This window comes from Aythya fuligula, chromosome 1 (assembly GCF_009819795.1).
Source record: "Aythya fuligula isolate bAytFul2 chromosome 1, bAytFul2.pri, whole genome shotgun sequence".
In the NCBI taxonomy this organism is placed as follows: Eukaryota; Metazoa; Chordata; class Aves; order Anseriformes; family Anatidae; genus Aythya; species Aythya fuligula.
The window spans coordinates 143089281-143108523 of record NC_045559.1 but is presented as its reverse complement, the minus strand read 5'-3'; the positions used below and the strand labels follow the sequence as shown (position 1 = coordinate 143108523).

The 19243-nt window shown below is 46.6% G+C and overlaps 1 protein-coding gene across 3 annotated transcripts in view; it reads right to left on the bottom strand.

Moving 5' to 3' along the window:
- The window catches only part of LIMS1 (LIM zinc finger domain containing 1), a 62869-nt gene extending 45886 nt beyond the window's left edge, over positions 1-16983 (bottom strand). Inside the window, exon 1 of one of the 3 annotated variants that reach the window (XM_032184925.1) lies at positions 16726-16983. The gene's annotated coding sequence lies outside the window, so the exon portion shown is untranslated. Of the gene's footprint in view, positions 1-919; positions 1091-16725 lie in introns of those variants that run through there. The other 2 variants (XM_032184933.1, XM_032184914.1) reach the window with 2 other exon arrangements.
- Between the last annotated feature and the right edge of the window lie 2260 nt (positions 16984-19243).

Below are 19243 nucleotides of genomic sequence, written 5' to 3'. Positions count from 1 at the left end.
CACTGTAACCCTAGAATTGTATTCCTCTGGCAGTATTTTTTTTCTTATTTTAGGTAGGAAGGGGGGTGTCAAGGCAGACACATTCTCCGGATGACTGATGTCTTTACATACCGCAGTCCTCTGCTGCCTGCTTCCCTCTGCTATGTACAGACCTGACTCTTGTGTTTGAGCATCTCATGGTCCCTAAATTATTTTCCCTCGAGCACTCCTGCAAACTTGGGAACTGCTGTGCAGCTCAGCTTGTAGCCTGGAAATTTAAGGCAGGGGCAGCATCACTTACATTGGGTCAAAAAGGAGAGGGTGCAGGGCAGGGCTCTGAGCTTGCATACTCACTTCAGGCCACCTGGAGCCTGGAAGCACACTCCAGCAGGAGTTAAAAAGGAAAAAAAAAATCACAACAGTTTAACTCAAGCAAGAGGGAAGGGTTTCAGGGCTTGAACTCCTGCGCAAAGCATTCATTAGTGGTAAACTCCAACTTCAGCTGCCAGCAGGGCTGGCATTCAAAAACCCTCTCTCAAAGCACCGGGTGGAGACACAACTGGGCAGGGGACATCCGGCAGCACACTCATTTCTTACACCACTGCGAGCTATTTTTTTTTTTTATTTTTGTTTTTGAGAGGGGCGGGGAAGCGTTTTTCAAAGAGCGAAGGAGCAGCCGGAGGAATCCGGGCCCGGAGGCGCGGCCGGGCCGGGAGGGGCTGACGGGTCCCGCCCGAGCCCGCCCGCCGGGCCCGCGCTCCGGGAGCCCGCGCTGCTGCCGCCGCCCGCCCGCCCCGGGGGCTCCGCGTCCTTCCCGCGGTGCTGGGCCGCAGCCCCTCCGCCTCCATCCCTTCCAGCAGCGCCCCTGGGCCCGGCGCGGCACCCCGTCACCACCAGCCTCCGTTCGAGATAAATTAATAAATAAACAGACCACACTCACGTGAATGCACTGAAATTTAACTGCTCCGAACACGTTTTTGCGTTTAGCCCGGCCCGTACACTTAGGACACGTCTTCCGCTGGAGAAGGGGTGGTATTCAGAGGAATTACTTGTGGGATTAGTTTTGTTACATAGCGTCTGCAAGCTGGGGCAAGGCTGTATTTGCAGAAGGCTGAATTTAGCAGACACATCATGAAGTGGCAAACAAGGGGAGGAAAAAAAAAAAAAAACTTACCACCTGGCTACAGCAGTGGTCTCCAAACTATTTTGATCACATACCCCCTTATCAATAAAAACACTAAGCACACGCCCCCAACTTATGTATATTTATTTATAAATCATGTACATATCCTACTGAAGGTTTAATATTCCCATACCTCAATGCATTGTCATGTATCCTGCTTTGGAGACCTCTGTGCTAGATATAACATGAGGACAGTGGCTGCTGTGTGACAGAAGCAGGACGCCTACAGACAATGAGCAGACGACTGCTGAAACCCAATCGCTTCAATCTGAGGCCAGCAGAAATGATTTACAGACAAATTACACAAGAGACAGGAAATGAAAACTAGAGTGGGGGAATGGAAGGTCATATATTTACGTGCCCCTTATTCCCCCCCTTCTCTTTCTCCTAGTCTTTCCCCAAATCCACTTCCACTGCCCCCAGGCAGCTCCTCCACAGCCTGTTTATCTTGGTAGGGACTAAAATAAGGATCACCTCAAGTTTCACCTTTCTGCAGTTCTACGTCCTCAGTGCACCACCACAAGCACAAAAAGGTTGCTTGTGGGCTCTGCTGGGGGAAAGTTAATGGCAAAAATGATGGGTAGATGAACAACCAGATGAACAGAGGAAGTGCATTTGTTCACACATGAAGACTGCGGTGGTTTATGAGCCATTTCAAATTGATTTGCATAAACTCTGACAGCTATCTTTGTTTAGATTGAAGGGAGATGATTTTTTGGGTTTAAAGATGATCCCATGCACAACTCAACACTAATTTAAGGAATATGGATACATCAATCGTTATCTGCTCTCTGGTACCTGTCTCTGGCCCATCATTACAGGTTCTTACGCCAGTACTACCATAAAATATTCCAGTGCAACTTTCAGGTAGCATGTATCTCAGGAAACAAAAAAAGAATAAAAAGAAATACAAGCAAAAGAAAGACAGCACAAGACCTCTTTGGACTAACAGACAGGGTGTGGTATTTCTCATATTTTTTCCATTAAAAGTACTTTTAAGTGCCTCTCCAGACACACACCCTTCATGAAAGAATGTGAGAAAGTAGCATTCGCAGGGACCTTAAAACCAATCTAAATATGGCTTTAATAATAAATCCCCTATGAAGTGTGTAATGTATATAAATGATCATGTTAAGATAAAGAATTACTGTCATGGTGTATCCTTAACAAGCAGTTAGAAACCAAGGTCTAAATTCAGGGCTAATCCACAGTCGGTTTTAGGTACATCATTTGTGCTTCCTCTGACAACGGACATTCCAGCTTCTACTTCCATTTACTTTCACTGCCATAAAAAGAGCCAGTCATGAAGTTCAGCTGCATGTCAGGAGCTCAGAACAGCACGTACATACTAACTTTTCTCTTCCCACAACTTAAGCTATGGTGTGAGGTCATTTGCCCAATTTTATTTGTGGGAAAATTTGTGAAAATGGAGAAAAGTAGCACTAGAACTCATCCTAGAATAATATGCTTATTTTTCCTTTAATTCAAGTTACGTGCTTATAATAATGACAGGAATAAATGAGAAACGTGTAAGCATTTTTCTAGAAAGAAATGTGCTTTACCTGGGACTTCCATAAATACTCAAAACTTACAATGAATTAATTTGAAAATACCACAACCGTACAGATTCAAAAGATCCCTGATGTACTCCTTTCAAAACAGCTATCACCAACCTAATCCGAACAAAAGACATCAGAATCCCTAGATGTTGTGTGGGACAAAAAGGAAACACTAGTTTTGTGCCTAGGGTATTCCAATGAAAGAAAGGAGTTCCAAAATTTATTTTCCTGCTTTCTAAGTAATACAGAGCTGCAAGGATGCCAAGTTATTTTGAACACACTGCATAACAAAATTCCACTGGGACAGCAAAAAAGCACCAGCTCACTGTATCTCTATTTCATTAACATTTCTAGATCATGACAATGTCAATAACATGCAACCACTAAACCCATATTTATGCATAAGGTGTATCCCTTTTGGTAAGGTATAAAAAGAGTACTAAATTAATTTTTAAAAAGTTAACTTTGCTTCTCTTGTGGATGCCTATTTCAGTAGCTATCATCTGCTACTGAAAAACGAGGCATCAGTCCAAAGTAAAGAGCAAGCCTAGGAAGAAAAAATAAAGTTTTTGAATAATACTCCACAATTTTTCCACTAGTGCTTTTGACAGAAAGAAAAAGAGGAAGAAAAGTATTTTCATCTGAAACCACACATGGAAAAATAATTTGGCTTGCCTCAACGTTAGCGGGGAAAAAAGCTCAGAGGAAGTTTTTTTTTTTTGTTTTTAAAGCACAAAAAATCCCAATGCAGCACTGGGCAGAGGAAGCTCAGCCATGGGATCCCTCCAGCAGTATCTGCGGGCCCCAGTCTTGGTCCTATGTGCACAGGGGCAGCAGCAGCGGTCGTGCCTGGCTTGGTGGCTCCACAGGAGATCCCCCATGCTGCAGTTCATAACCTGCGGGCAGCGATAACCCAGAGAAAGGTGGAGGCACTTTGTCACTTTTCATTCTCACCTGACTGTGAACTTAGAAATGGGGAAGGAAAAGTGCCCTGCAATAGCTTGGAGTGCTAGTGGAGGCCAGCCTGCTGCAATGAAACCCGCTACTTAATGCCACAGCGCCTGTTTTTGCTACAACCAGGGATTCAAGAGACATTTCAGATTAGTTTTTCTTTATGTAAGAGATTCAAAATGCACTGGGCAGTGACAGAAACACAACAGTCTTCCCCATTGTCAATGCTCAAAACAAAAAGAATGGTGAAAAAGAATTAAGCAGAAGATGGGATGTCGCGCATCTCTCCTAATTTATTTCAGATCTCATCCTTCATGCCAGGCCTCTGGCTGCTCTTCTGAGCCATTTCAAATTACTTAAACTTCTTGCTGTCACTGCAGACGAAATGGTTCAAATGGGATTTGCGTGAGGGGGGAGACAAAGACAATAATGAACAGGGACAGCCCTGGTAGAAAAAGCTGGTACAGCGAGAAAGGAGTTGAAACAGCTGAGGGTGGGAGGTAGGGAGGGGAAGGCAATAGCCAGCCACAGCTAATAAAGGGGAACAATGAATCCTTGAAAACACAACATCCCACCAAGTCCCAATATGTTCCAGATTTATTAGTGGTTAGCAGTGAATGCTTGGAAAGAAAGCACAGGATTCCCAGTAAATGGATTTAAGACAGGGATACAGCCAGAGGAGATGATACACACCGATGGCATGTGAAATATACTACATGAAATGGAAGCAAAACTAATGGGAACACCTACAAAAAGCCAGCTGGGGACATACATCTGAACTGCTGCTGGGATGAAGGAGAACAGCTTCACATGCACAATGTTCAGAGATGGGACTCCATGCTTTATATTCCTGCGATCACTATAGAAGTTTTTAAATCCAGTTTTAAATTATCTTAAACTATCCTGTGCCTAAAACTTGAAATTACATATAATTCCCACAAAGAATGAACTCAAAGTGGCCCAAAGTTTCTTTAAATTCTGGTCTCTGCGTGTCCCAACTTTCAGCCTATGGATGCAAGAAGATGTTAGTAGTAATAATAATAAGAAGAATAAAAATAAACAGAAAGCAGCCTTCAGTTTTAACCGTCATTGCCAGGAACAATGGAGCAGCAATTAAATACTGGAAGCAAGAGGCAAAAGGGAAGAAAAATAAATGAAAATAAAACTTTCCTTGTGGTCAGATAAGCCACAGGCTTTCCAGCTGAATTCCTTTCAGTTACAGAGACCTTCATTAATACATTATTTGTACTTGGATAAAGTACAATAGAAATGCATATTTTAAATAAAATCTTAGGGAACGCGTACAGGCCAGCCATGCCAAAAAGCACATACCTACCCAAAGGGAGGTGTGAATATCACCGCTGGGACTGCGTGAGGCTGCCTTCGCCCTCTGAATGGAAAGCCAGAGGAACGCACTGCACTGCTTTATCCAGAGCAACATCCTCTACTTAAGGGGAAGAGGATGCTTTATAATCCGGCCAACACTAATACACGCTTTGAGTGCTCAAAGGCACCTGCCCAAATACAGAACCGTCAGTCCAAGCAACCCTATAACTGAGGATATAAAAACCCAAAGGGTTTGAAAAGAGACACCACTAAGGAACAACCGAGACTCTTCTTTTCCCCCTCAGGCAGGAGACGGATGCCAATTCGAGAACATCTCATTGCTCTTGTTCTTATAAGCAAGACATTTGGCAAAGCAAAGGCTTCCTTTGTTTGCTGCTTGCGTTTGTTTGCTTTTAAGCTCTCTTTCCCAACAGAAAAAAAAATAAATAAAAAAATAAAAAATCTGTATACCATTCCTGGCCCTGTTCTCTGACCTTCAGTAAGCTACATCATCCTTGAAATTGTGGTTTAGAGGCACGGTTTATGCATAGCCCATTTCACAACTTCTCCAGATGGACCAAAATTGCTGCAGCAGTGTGATGCTGAATACAAGTTCAGTACAAACTCTCCTACCCAGACCACTTTTTTAAAAAATCAGTGACCTGTCCTGGATAGACTCTGCTAATATGAAGTTATCATCCATCTTCCCACAGCTGGCATAAACTCCAGAAAAAAAAAAAAAACACCTGTAGGCTCTGCTCAGTTCTACACGGCAGTCACTAGCTCTGTGCCTGATCGTGTTTGTTCCACCAAGTAGCATCATACATGGGTGTAAACCCAGCCCTAACCTGCATGTACCTTACACGTAACGTGTGTCCCCAAGCATCTCCTCCATTTTTTTTTTCTTTTAGAAACTAGGATAGGAATTACATAAATGAAATCTGCTGATACTTATGCCCGCCTGTACTCTTATGGAAACACTTGAAATTTCAAGGCCACGTGCAACATACTCTAGAAATGTAAAAGTCATCTCCAGCTGGATGGCCCCTTGGAGTTCATCATCACTTTAACCCTCCCTCAGAAAATGATTTAGAAAATGGCTAAATCCTGGATTTCCACCCAACGTCTGACCAGTGATGCAAGTGAAACCAGGAGTAATGCACAGAATTGAAGCTGCTCAGGACGTATTTTGGAAGACCCTCTCTTCTCCCCCTGCTGCTGTTTGATGCAGCAGGACCCAGGTGAGAGCACAGCCCAGGACAGACCAAGGCCCTTGTGTTCTCACACTGTCTCTCCCTCCAGAAGCTGGCTGTCACAGGGGTAGTCACAGAGGAGAAGGCAACAGGTAGCTCACAGTGTACCTGACGTGGCAGTGCTCGGCGCTCAGCAGGAATCAGCAGCCTTATGTAAATGAATTAGGAACACAAACAGAACACAACCTGCGCAGACTAATGGATAAATCATTACAGTCGTGTAGAATCAAATCAGGCTAATGAAGGACTGGGAGAAGATAGCGAATCATGTTTGTACCATTAAATCCTAATGTGCTGCTCTTAATGCCATTGGAAAAGTACTGTTATAATGCAAAGTAACACACGAGATGTCGAGCAAGCAGCCCAGATAAGCCAGGCACCTTAGAAACCGCAGTGACAGACAATAAAACTCTGAGTCTTATCTTCCTTTCTTCTCTGCACCAAAGCGTCCTGCCACAGATGCTGCAGAGCCCTGCACGTGGGTGCGAGCAGAAGCCACGGCTCTGCCAGCCCTCGGTGCCTTTCGCCACGCGTGCTAACAGCGCTGTGCTGCCTTAATTCCTCCCCAGCTTTTTCACGCCCCGCCGGGCGAGCCTGAAACCCAGCTGCCACCCAAGTGGCGGGCTCCGGAGCGAGCAGACCTGCACGGGCTCGCTTTTCACTGCCTGCGGATCCAGGGTTTCACCTCCTTCCTCACCCGTAAATCTGCATGACGGTTTGCCAAGCTATGCAAACTCATTCACGGTATTACGGCAAGAGGGTGTTGCCAGGATCTGTTGAAAAATGGCATGAGTGACGCTACAGGGGTCATATAATGCAACAGTCCTTTTTTTAATTAAAATTTAGATGTTTGCATGAAAAAAGCTGAAACAGCTCCACTAATTATAGAGACAAAAACTACAGTAGATGCACTTTGCCAGGCAAAAACGACATCCTACACATCCTCAACTGAAGGCATTTATCTACGGGCACAGAAATGGGCAAACATGCTGCACCCACTTATCTAACATGCAGCTGCTCTTCTTCAAATAAAAGAAAGAACAGATTAGGAAACTACCTTCTTGAGCTATAACTGTTACAAGACCAACCTTACTGTGCCACCCTGACAAAACCATCTCAAAAAATGGATAGTTTCCTATCTATACTTGACACACAGAAGCACAGTTTCAAAACTGACAATTATTTTCCACGTATTAGTACGTATTTTTCTCTCATTTGGCCATTTATGGACCCCTATGTCTAAGCAAGCACCTGTGACTGGAGCAAAATTTCAGTTGCCTTCCACGGGAATGGGGAAGGCTTGCTGCCATCCACCAGCATGGAACCAGTTAACCGCTGCAGCACTTGCACGTGTTATCAGAAATGTTAAGCAACAAGTGTTCAAACATATGGCTTGAGGTATTTCTGCGTTCCTAACCACACGCAGAAGATAATCAAGTATTACCTTAAACTGGTGCAGGCTTCACTACTTGTATGCACGCAGTCCTGAGGAATTGCCACAAAGCTCCACTGATCTGTTTTCTCCAAAGTAAGCAACGCACCCCATTATCAAGGATTTTAAAGGAACTTCATTCTGAGGAAGGGAAAAAATCACCTGTGTTTCTGAAGAGTAATCATTTCAACTCTTATCATAGAAGTTGGCAAAAAGATATATCAAAACAACCATTTTCGGAAAAACTTTCTTTTTTTTGGGGGGGGTTGTATTTTCACAACTAGAAATTCAGACCGTATCTGGGCTAAAAAAAATCCTCTCCCTTTACTTAAAGGCTGTGAACATGACAACAGCAATAGCAAAAGGGATGACACAGTAAAAGCTTCGGGTGGACAAATCTATATCCATTCCCAACAAGCATAGCCCAAATTTTCCAGATACAGGAGGCAGAGAGGCCAAAACTGACATTCACGGAGATAAAAAGGGCAAAAAAAAAAGGGGGGGGTGCAGAAGGAGAATATTCTTAAAATTTGTTCCTCGGGTATTTTCGTATCACTGTCAAGCAGCAAAAAAGAAGGAACCTCCACATTTAAAAAGATGCTAGATGCAGCTGGTGGTCCAGCTCATTTCTCTCTTCACATGGAAGTGCAGACAAACCCTTCTGAGCCACAATACTCCAATTTTTATTTTCAAAGGTGGACACATTTCCTCCCTTGCAGAAATCAGTTCCGTGTTCTTAGAAAACATCCCTATATTCCTGGAAAAAACGTGGGTCAATTTAGTCTTTACTGTCACTGGGTTCCTGGCCTCACCTTCCAAAAGATACAGCCAGAGGGACGATGCAGAAAGCAACTCTGTAAGGGGAGAAGCAAGCAGCAGTATGCTGGCCAGTTAGCTAGAGATGACCTCAGCTTGGTTTTTTAAAAGCTAATGAATAAGCTAACAATTTCTGACCTCAGCTGCAGTTTCCTCTCCTCTCCCCCCACATATATTGATCAGTGCAATTGGTTAATAGCGTGGCCGTAAGCTTGAGTGCAAGAACAAGCCGCTGTTGTGGTTCAGATTGATTAAGTATTGAAGATGTCCCCTGTAAAAACACACACTTGTTAGCACAGAAAATGCGTATTTACAGAAGCAAAGCAACTGGAGACGCCCGAGCCATTAGAAAATTGAACATCCTAGTGTGCTGTGATAAGGTAATATTAGATAATGTGATATATAAAGAAAAACAAAAAGCAGTGCTAATGAGAAGAGACAGCAAACATGGTACCACCACCCGGCAGGTTTCCCAGGGCAGCATCCATATCCACGTCACCTTGTCAGCCTCCCGACTGCTGCCTGGCATGTGGACGTCCCCAGAAGCTGTCACTGCTTCTCGCTGCCCCTCTGTCATTTATATGGAGGGAATGGTGCATCGCAGCATGCCGAGCCCATTGGGATACGGCTGGTGGGAGGTTCTGGAGATCAGGGCTGAAATTGCTGTCACATACTAAGAAACCCAGCTCAGAGGAGCAATGCCACGGGCTTCTGCTATGGTCCAAGCAAACTGCCCCACCACGGGGCAGCTGCAAGGCTCCAACATTAAAAAAAAAAAAAAAAAAAAAAAAAAAAAAAAAAAAAATGCCAGCAGTGACGACCTGTGCAGGCAAGAGGCAGGAGCAAAGTACCACTTACCAGAGCGCTTTTGATGCAGTACCACCATCTACCGAGTGTTTAAAATGCAAGTCATTCTTTTTGACACATTTCTGCTTCAGAAGAAAGGTTTCAGTAGAGGCAACCCGTCTTTATTTATATACCTGACGGGGCCATTACTAGAAGTATTTTGGAGACAATATCCTATTGCAACAGCTGCCTGTATACAATGAGCAAAGTTATTTAAAATTATTCAATAATTCAATTTTTTTTTTAAATTATTCAGTAATTTAGAGCAGAATCAATTAAAAAATCTACACTTTCTTCCTGCAACTTTTTACCTGTTTGGTTGGTTTAAATGCTTTGTGTACTAATAATCTATATATCTCGTAGGAAAGCTAACACACTCCTCTTGGAGTCAGGGACACCAGGAGTGGCTGTAGGCGCTGTCCCTCAGGCGGCATGACGTGCCAGCCCCGTGCACTTGAACTCTGGACTCCAAGGAAATGAAAATTTAAACTCACAACTTGACCTGAGCGAACTCGGGAATTTAACTCAAGTGCTCTGCATGATTGGGACTATACAGTGTTCAGACTAAATAAATTAACCCGATTATTTTTACTTAGATACACTCTACTGTTTATGAATTTCCAAAACCAAAATATGTCCTTTTTGTAATTTTTTGATGTTTGCTTTAAGATAAGAATATTTGAGATGAGTATTATGAGCTACTTGCCTTCCCTGTTTTTTACTAATATTATAAGGAAAAAGGCAAATGAAACAATCATCTTCAGTCGATGCAATTATGTTAACATCCTTGCAACATTTCCACTCAAGCACTTGGGAAACATTCAACATTACAATCTGAACTGTTAGACACCAATGGCACAAATACTTTTGGTTTGTTGCACTTTAGATCCAGCACGAACTTTAGATGAACTTTAGATATTTCCGTGGTATGCAGAATATATTTTTAGTGTGTCAAACTATGAATCCCCTTCCAGCTAATTCAGGTAGACTCTGTCTCTCCTCTACCCTCAAGGCCAACTACAAGAACATCATTATTTAAAGCATGTGCACAGGGTGTACAACGTAGTATTTCAAAGTCTGTTGGAAAATCTTGTGGTCTGGAACTACAGCCCTGATCATTTTACAAACACTTACGCTAAAAGGGATTCACACTGTGTTAGAAAATGTGCATTCAGGAGTTTTTCATTTTATTCTCCCCCTGCCATGGTGGGAAGAACTGGTAAGTATCCGTAACACAAACACCAAACAAGGGGCATTACTCAACATGAGAGAGAAAAATCCTCTGCTTGACCTGAGTACCATCAGCATCCTTCAAGCCTACCCAGGTGACACCAGAATACAATTTTCATCGGTGCGGGTGGCCTTCTTGGAGGACAGAGCATATTTTTGGTGTCAAGACTCTTTTCTCAGGTGGCAAGCGACAGGACATGAGGAAACAATCTCAAGTTGCACCAGGGGAGCTTTAGATTGGATATTAGGCAGTATTTCTTCAGGAATTGGAGTCGGCTGCTCAGGGAGGAGATGGAGTCCCCATCCCTGGAGGCATTTTAGAGACGTGTGGATGTGGCACCAAGGGACATGGCTTAGTGGTGGGACTTAGCAGGTCAAGTTGATGGTTGGACTTGGTGATCTTGAAGGCTTTTTTCCAACCTAGATGATTCTATGATTTCCCAGCACCGTATGGCCACCACCCAAATGATCATTATGATGGCAGCAGCAGCTCTGCTGGGAACGCTGTGGCTTACAACCCAGCATTTTCCCCATCATTTTGCTTCTGCAGAGTCCAGTGTTTATTTCTGTACGTGTGTGGAAAGCACAGTGCTGCATCTTTTTACCTGTGTGCTCGTGGGCTCAGCAGCAAGTCCATTTCTGCAAGTCAAACCACTGCACAGCTACTCAGCCATACGTTATCAAAGTCTGTCAGGTAAAAATAACTACGTGAACTTTCCCTCAGATGACACAAAGTGCTTATTTCACTGTTCTGTCCTACCTTGAGAATACATTTGCGCTAAAACTTCTATAAAAAGACATCATTAGCAACCTTAAACTTCTTGAATGTCAATAGATTTAATGCAGCCCGGGCTTCCTGCTGGGAAAGAGAGCCACCAGGAATATTTTATCATTCCCCTGTTGCTTCCCCTGATGGCAAAGCTGTCCCGCGGATGTCCATGCTTTGGAGCCCATCTCAGCCTGGCAAACCAGCAGCTCGGCACCAGCATCCCAAGACATCAAGTTCCCAGCATGGCATCGGATGGTGTTAAGTGACACAATTTAATGGGGGATGATGCCGTGGGAGGTGGATGCCAGGGGGAAAAGAAAGGGGCTTTTCTCTTTGAAAAAGAGAAACCATAGCTGGTTAGAGATGACAACAGAGGGGGATTCATTACAGGGCTGCAAATCTGTGAGTTTACCCCAGGGATTGTCTTGGTTCCAGGATTTCTTTTATAATTTTCTTTTCCTTTTTTTTTTTTCCCTTCTTTTTTATTTTTTTTCCCTCCTTTTTCTTTTTTAAATGAGAACCTGAAACAGTTCTTCAGTCTCTCAACGAACAGGAAATCAGCCAAAAGAACAAGCCCCACAGGCTCTGAGATTATTTTAAACAATTAACAATAAGCCACTATTCTTTGATACAGTTACAGAAATCTCACTGCTTTGATACACAATGGCAAACAAGCTCATTGAAGGGGCAAAAGGAGGTAGTTCTTTTTTCAGGAAGATAAGTACTTTTCTAAATAACACATACCCCAAGGATCGTATTTATACAACCATTTCAACAAGCAAGTCCTTTTTAAGTCCACTATAATCCATTGACAATAAAAGATGAAAGAAACCTACAGGAAAACACAGGGTATAATCAAAATACTTAATCAGTGAGAAGTTCCTTATCTGAACCGTGAACTTGGTCGTGCTGTGGTTTGTCCTGTTTTACCCCTCCGCCAGAGCTTGCCACATGGGTCACCAGCAGCATCCTCCATCACCACTCTCCCATGCTCAGTGCAGTGACATTAAACATCTACGGGTGGAAATGTTCTTTATTCTCCTTATCCACCCCCCTCCAGAGTTAAACATTTGGCCTTGGCTTTGACTAAACAGATTTTTCTTTTTTTTTTTTTTTAAACCAAGTCTCACGATCTCCATTTGACCCCGGTGGGAGGCAAGAGCTGAGAGCATGGTGCAAGGCGGCGAGACCCTGCCGCCCACTCGCAGCGCTGCAGGGGCCAAGCGAGGGTCAGCGGTGGCAGAGATGGGTGTAGTGGCTTTTTTTTAAAAGAGGAAAAAAGAAAGGAAGGAAGTAATTAAAAGATTATTTATTTTTACAAACAGGAGAATAGCTACTGGAATATTCCTCCTCACACCTTTTTTTTTTTTTTTGAAGTACGCTTGGCAGACATCAGATACAGATTTGGATGCAAGTGATATTAAACAACCTCTCTGACAGTTAACATTTTTGAGAAAAAATAGCAAATTCTCACTTTCTTTTAAGGTTTTACTTGTTTGTGTGTTCCCTGAGTCACCAGCATATTTCCCTAGGCTTTTCTGACAGCAGTATCCATATCCTTGTAACCAAATAAGTATGGGAAACTCTGGGAACATCCAACTTTGTGCAAACACTTAAAGCTCAGAGACCCTAATACAAAACAAATACCTCTTTGCAACAAACATCTCCAGATGTTTTAACATATTCTTTTATATATATATGGAGATATATATAAGATGTGACTCAGGCATGGAAAGCCAAAAGAATGTTCTCATTTCCTGAGGCTGGCTAACAAAAAGGAAAAAAATGTGAATGAAGGAACAAAGATTTCGGAAGTCAGCTTTTTCTTGGTAACAGCAGCTTTAAAATTATCCACTTCGATTCCTTCTTAATATAACCAGAGTATTGCCTCTCTCTTGCAACTGCATACACAGGAGAGAAGGAAACACCATTGTTTTCTGGGGTGTGTAACAGCGCTGCAGGCATGTCCCACTTCAGAGACTGCTGCTCCATTTATTTCAATGGTTCCTCCAGGGCCTGAAAGCAGTGGGTGAAGAGACCCCCCTGGCACATTCAAACCTGAATTCAAACCAGATTGCGCTGAAGTCAGCCTCGCTGACAAATGTTACATAGATTTAAACTGGTGTTGAGGCATCGCTGTTCTCCATGCCCTAGGTACAACCACAGGAGTGGTTTCAGGAGTGGTTTCCCTTGGGCAGGCCTCCTTGAATGGCCCTGGCCAGTCCAACAGGGTGTGGAAGTGCCCCCTTTCCTGCTTTGTGTCCACCACAGGTCCAGGTCCCCAACAAATATTGCTTGGTCCTTCTGCAGGTCCCCAGCCACTCCCCACAGGAGCCCCACCTTCAGCATTGCTCCTGAGGACAGTAGCTACATGGTCCAGTCAAAGCACCTATCTCCCTTCCACACCAATCATCACCACAAGATCGTGAGGAATCAGCCCAGATCGAGCTAAACCTGGTTTCCAACCCATACATCTGCCCACCTATCTGGCCCCCAGTTTCCAGCGGGGTCAGTTCCCCAGGCTCGATTAAAATCCCCCTCTGAGGGAGCAGGGCCCCGGCCTGGCCCTGGATGGTGCCCCCTGCTTTTGGGAGCCGGCCAGGCCCGGGGCTGGGAAGCGATCGCCGCAGGGAGAGCCTCACCCCGCTCTCCAGTGGGGCCTGGTGAAAATAAGGGACTTAATCTAGCACACATGTTGGCCTCCCCACCGGCAAAAGGCGGGCCTGCCCTGCTACCGACGCAGTTCGGAAGCGCATGGTTTTCATCTGCGAACCGAAATACGCTCCAGTTCGTGAGCTTTTCCTCACGACGGAGCGCTTCCCGATGCTGGAGGGTTTTGTGAGCGCAGGCTGCTTTGCTGATTCAGCCCTCAGCCTGCCGGGGCCGCATCCAGGCTCTGCCAAGCCACGCTTCTCCCTCCCGAGCCAGCGGCTGAGTGTGCCAGGGATGGGAGAGAAAGGACAGGAGGGGAAGGCTCCCCACCCACCCACTCCTCAGCACCCTCACAGAGCCCCCTTTTCTCCTCAGAGCCGTCTCCAAACCCATCTGTGTGTGCAGTCTTATCCCCCCACACCAACCCCATTGCTGCTGCGTGCCAGCACAACGTCTGGACAGGAGCCACCCTGCCATGTCGCTGCCTCACAAATACTTGCCAGCATTACCCTGCTGCTTCACTGTGGTCCTTCCCGGTGCCCCCCACCACAGTAAAACACCACATTAACATAGAAAATCCTTTTAATTCTAAGCTCAGCCACTTCCCCTGACTGGCCAGGCCATGCATCAAGTCATTACACGGTCTTAGTTTCCCCAGTTAGCCCCACCCATGACCTTAGTAATACTCCCCAAGATTTTAACTCAACGCTTCCCATCACTTTAGGTTTTGATCCATCAGAAGCCCATCCACCAGTGCACGCTTAGGTCTTCAAACTATTTAATGCAAGCAAGGATTGAGAAACACGACAGACGCAGGGCATAAAACCTCTCATCCTGGGTGATGACACTATTCTTCATATATCCTAGAGAAGTGCTCCAGATCATTTACATACTTCTCAGTGCAGGAGGAATGTGATTTCAGGTAGGGATGAAGTCCACGTTGCTCGTAGACATCTTGCCCCTAGACAGACCACCAGCTTCTGCCCCAGAGAATTCACCAGCAGTCTCTATGCACTGAGACAAATCCATTAAACTGTCCCACAGAAGGGATTGATGGGGCACACATAACCAGCCATGCAAATTACAGTATCTTGACTTTCTTTTATCTGCTCACAAGAACTTAAGTAAGCATTTCCATAAAGATTTTGACACTTCGGGAACGGGAAGTGCTGAAGTAATTGCAAAGGAGTGTCCTAATTTGCAGAAAAGTATTTCCCCCAGGGCACAGTCTTCTGTTCTGCTTTCTCCAATTGTCAAGCTGAATTAGGACATTCCCATCCTTCTTTCACTCTTTTAAAGCACGTTTCCGCCTCAACACCAGCGCCTGTGCACAAGCCGTATCGGGGATGTGCTCCGTAGCACATCTCCACAATGACAAAAACAACAGAGCACATACATGTGCCCGATTCACGCTGTGGACGGCTTAGACAACGTACAACTTCAGCTGTCAAAACACAACTGTCGTTTCGATTTTCCTCATCATCAGCACCTGCCATCATGGAAAGACCTTACGTAAGTGATTTACCCACCAACTGTCAGGCTGCTTTGAGCACAGATAATAGTTAAAGCGTCCCCACACTGGAACGCAGTAAGAGACTGCATCGAACGACACAGCAAAAAACCTTTCAACTTGGATTTGGGACGAACAAAATACAGATGAATCGGGATGTCTAGCCCAACACAGTACAAAACCACAATTGCAAGAGCGGAATAGCCTGCCTTAAGTGCTTTGATAATAAATATTTTATTGTAACTTGAAAAAGAATTTGTTAACTATGCAAGTGATGATGCTCCGTGCATTATGGGCCATTAAATGGTTCCCCTGCAGAAGCCATCCAGAGCCAGTTCTAAGAAAAAGACTGCTGTGATTTAACTCCAGGATCACCTACAGCTTCTTGTTTGTCTTATCAATGCCTTCCAAAGCCAGTAGCACTAGGAAGTGCCCACAGTTTTCAGCTTCACACGAACAAGAGCTGTAAATCCAATAAGTCTACACTAATTTCTCAAACACAAGTATTCTGTAAATAAAGAGGAGCTTGCTTTGTTCAGTATTTGACTGCACACTGGCCTAGATTTATTACCCCAAAGAAAAACTTAGTTTGCATTAGGAAACTACAAATGTTTAAGATAATAAAGGCTCTGAGCTGCAAGCTAATATTTTTCTCTGAATCCCGTAAGAAACTTATTCCAACAATAACACGTCAAGATGAATTCAACACAACCAGCTGGAAAAGCTGCCCACAAAACTCAGCCTGTGGTCCCCCTCCTGTGCCCCCGCCAAAAAAAAAAGCCATACAACTCATGCACTCTCGATCCAAGCATCACACTTTTTACATCTTACATTCATATGTTGAATGCTGGGTGCATTTTTGGTTGAATCTATAACATTTATAACAACTATGAAGCAAGCGTGAGTTATAGCAAGTATCTCTCAGCACCAGGATGCACACTCAGCAATCCGGAGCGACAAACTGCTGCCCAGCATCATCCCAACTGCACATCCCACACTACCCAAAAAACCCCTCTCCCCCGTGGAAGACCTTCTTCCTCTGTTTGACACTGTGGTCCCACAGCAGTGCCCTGGGGTTACATGCATTCAGGTTACAGCCTGCAGGTTCTTCGCATTGCAAAAACAAAAGCAGTGGCAGCAACTGGAGCTCAAAAAGCATCCATAAAGTGGAAAAGATATCTTAAGTTAGAAAGAACAGAATTTCAGAGAACATACTGACCAGATGTCTGCTCCACCTCCGTACACAGGTCTGGAGGGAAACCTCAAGTCATTCTTTCCCTTTTTGGTTCTCTTCCGCTGATTCAAACAGGAATTTAAATGCACTGATTTTGAATCCCCTCCCCTCAGAATTCACAATACATTTTACGTGGACCTTGGCGTTAGTTTTACACTGAATCTAGCACAGCTGCGTGACCTGAAGGCAGCTCCCCAGCCTCGCGTACCCAAGAACCAGCACCTTCTGCCCTGGCACAGCCGTGCTACCACTCAGTCTTCACCTTCTTCCACCCCCTGGTCCTTCCTATGACAACATGACCAAAATAATACAAGGAGAAGAGAAGCACAGGAGGAACCACGCTTGTTTTGTGCTGCAGAAACTTCCTCCCCGTGCAGCCAGGAGGGAGGTGGGCTCCCCGCCGGCACGCTCTGCCTGCTTCACCGCGGCAAGTTCCTGCACGCGGAGGCCCCAGCCTGACGTTGTCCCAAAATTTCTGGCGGTGCCAGGGGTGTAGCTGAGCTCACGCCCTGGGGAGCGTGTAGCAGCAGTGCCACCGGCCCGACACCAATAGCTTCAGTGAAGCAGGCGATGGCTGCACTCACCTGGAGAGGCAAAGCACCTGTGCGGGGCTGGATGCCCACAGCACCACTGCTGTCACCTGGGCTGCTCCCAGGAACAGGGGAATAACACAGAAAGCATAAAGAAGCCCAGATGGGCAGCTCCGGCACCCCAATAAGAAAGCTAAGCGGCTGAAATAAAAGCAGTGAGCCCTGTAGGCACGGAGCCACCTTACCTTTTCCAAGAGTGCAGGGCAGCGAGGCTCAGACCTGGGGGCTCGCCCCCAGCCCCACGCCACGTGGCGGGGACGCGGGGGGCCACGGCTGCACCCCGGGGCTCGCTGCTGCTGCTGGTGGTGGTCCCCGAGGAGCAAGGGGGGCTCGCGAAGGGGCTCAAAAAAGGACGAGGCAGGCTCAGGTCGTCCCGGAGCGGCTCCTTCTTCCCTTCCTTCCTCCGGCCCCAGCCTGCCCCGTGCCCGGGCTGTGATTCGGGCTGGCTCTTCCCGAGAAACGTTTACAATGGGCGAGGCTCCGAAGCGCCGGGCAATTAACAGAGCAGACTTTGCTTCCCCTACCCCATCCCCAGTAACCTTTTTCCCTGCAGGTAATGCTCCCCAAGGACTCTCCAAGCTTCCCCTCCACGTCCCCCCCCCCCCCATCCCCTCCCCGCCGCCCGGTAAGCGCGGGGCAGGCACCAACCCACACCAAACACCCACGGGCTCCTCGGCATCGCCTCCCGGGGCGGAATCTCCCGTCCCCAAGCCCTCACAGCCCCCGGCCGCCATCTCCTCCTACCTGTTGGTCATCCCCGCCGCCGCCACCCCCAGCATCCCGCTGTAATGGCGCTGGGCGCCCGCCGCCCCCCCCGCAGCCCCCCCCGCAGCCCCGCGCCGCTGCCGCTGCCGCCGCCGGGGGGCGCCCGTGGCCCGCACCGCCCCCGGCCCCGCTCCCGGCCCCCCGCGGGCAGAGCTCGCCTCAGCCCGGGGGCTGGGGGGAAAAAGGGTCGGTGGTCCTCGGTGCTGTGTGTTGGGGTGCCACAGGTCCCCCCCCCTAGCCTGCCTCAGGGCAGAGCTGCAAGTGTGGAAACGTAGAAACACCACCGGGCTTTTGTTTGCTGGCTTGCTGCCTTCTTGGCGTGGTTCGGTGTTGCTTGCCATGGTTAGGGGTACAAGGGTAGCAAAATCAGGAGTGTGTTTCTGTACGCAGACTTAAATAAATTACGTGGAAAAGGGAAGGGAGCCTTCCCCTTGGAAGGGGAAGTGCTCCCCACACCTGGAGCACTGAGTCTGCTTCTGAGCCCCCAGTACGCAAGAGCACTGGGCATACAGCATAGAGTACAAGGAGGGTCACCAAGGTGATGGAGGGCCTGGAGCAGCTCTCCTGGGAGGAGAGGCTGAGAGCTGGGACTGCCCAGCCTGGGGAAGAGGAGGCTCAGGGGGATCTCATCCATGTCTGTAAATACCCGAGGGGAGGCTGCAGAGGATGGAGCCAGGCTCTTGTCAGAGGTGCCCAGTGCCAGAACAAGGCGCAATGGACACAATGTGGCCCCCAGGAGGCTCCCCCTGAGCCCCAGGAGCTCTGTGCTGTGCGGGTGAGGATCCCTGGCACAGGCTGCCCAGAGAGGCTGTGGGGTCTCCTCCTTGGAGGCCTTCCAAAGCCGCCTGGAGATGGGCCTGGGCAGCCTGTGCTGGGTGGCCCTGCTGGGGCAGGGCTGGGGCCTGGTGGCCTCCACAGGGCCCTGACAGCCTCAGCCATTTCATCTGATTCTGCTAAAAAAAAAGAATAGGAAAATGACAACCAAACAAAAAACCAACAACCAAACAAAACCCTCCACACACCATCTGGCAGCAGGACTTCCGTATATCATCTCAATAGGTAAGTGCTCACTCTGTGCCTGTTGAAGGTAACACTACCCCGGTTGTTTTTCTTTCTAATCAACTTTGGGCAGCCTGCCACGTTACTTG